The sequence below is a fragment of the Solanum pennellii genome, chromosome 9, assembly GCF_001406875.1.
Source record: "Solanum pennellii chromosome 9, SPENNV200".
Classification (NCBI taxonomy): Eukaryota; Viridiplantae; Streptophyta; class Magnoliopsida; order Solanales; family Solanaceae; genus Solanum; species Solanum pennellii.
The window spans coordinates 81,053,745-81,054,825 of record NC_028645.1 but is presented as its reverse complement, the minus strand read 5'-3'; positions in this window follow the sequence as shown (position 1 = coordinate 81,054,825).

Here is a 1,081-nt window from a genome sequence, read left to right as displayed (position 1 = left end):
AAAATGCCCCCCCCCCCCCAACCCCCTAAGAATTGGAATTCGTGTATCGAAAAATTTAAATCTTCTAAAAAATAAAAACGTAACTCCAAAATAAATATAGTTTTAGATCTAAAGAATGGACGAGAAGAAAGGAGAAACTCATAATAGCTCGAAGCAAACAACTCACCCTTAGATTTAGAAAACGCTAGTATTACATTTGTGGTCGCAAAACAACCGCCGAAATATGTTTAGACAAAATTCACAATGTACATGTAGAATCATTGGTTAGTTCTAATTGTATACAATATAAACATATAACCAGAACTTGATAAAACAGATAACATACAATTATAGCCACAATCGTAAACATAACCCGAATTTCCAGTCCTCACACTCAATTGACATTTATAATAAACACGAACAACTTCATTACAACAAGTCAATTCGGCATCATATCAATATGAATTTTTTTTTTAATTTTTTTAGAAAAATTCAGTAAAAAATTATAATTTATAGTACTTTTTGTATAGTTTTTAAATATCTAAATTTTATTTTAAAATATCAAATGAATATAATCCATTTTCTCTTAAATTTATTCTTGTTACTTAACTAGTCATTTTCCAAAAAAATTATTATTTCCTTCTATTTATTTCTTTTCCAGGTGCATCAAATATTAGTCAAACAATTAATTCGTAACTTTTAGACAAGAAAAGAAAAAAAAAGGGAAATAACCTGAACTTAATATAAACTATTGACTAACTAAATTTAAATACACCTTTAATATACCATATAGCATAGTAAATAGCCTCAAACTTTTGTTAAAGTATGAGACTGTTGAGAAAAATGTCAAAAATACTCCTAAACTAAATGAGAATTTAGTGATGTATTATATTCAGTTAATCAAATAAAAAAATATTTTTAAGACGTTGAACAGTGCGACGATGAATCTAATAATTTTTTTCGAAGTTAAAATGCATGTCACAGTGAAAAATGCGGCGCCACCAATAATTGGACGATCCATACTGACACGTGTCGAATAATTATTGGTTGCCTCTTCCGCCTCCAAATCATGATTTGTGACTCTTCATCTTAATCCTTTGAA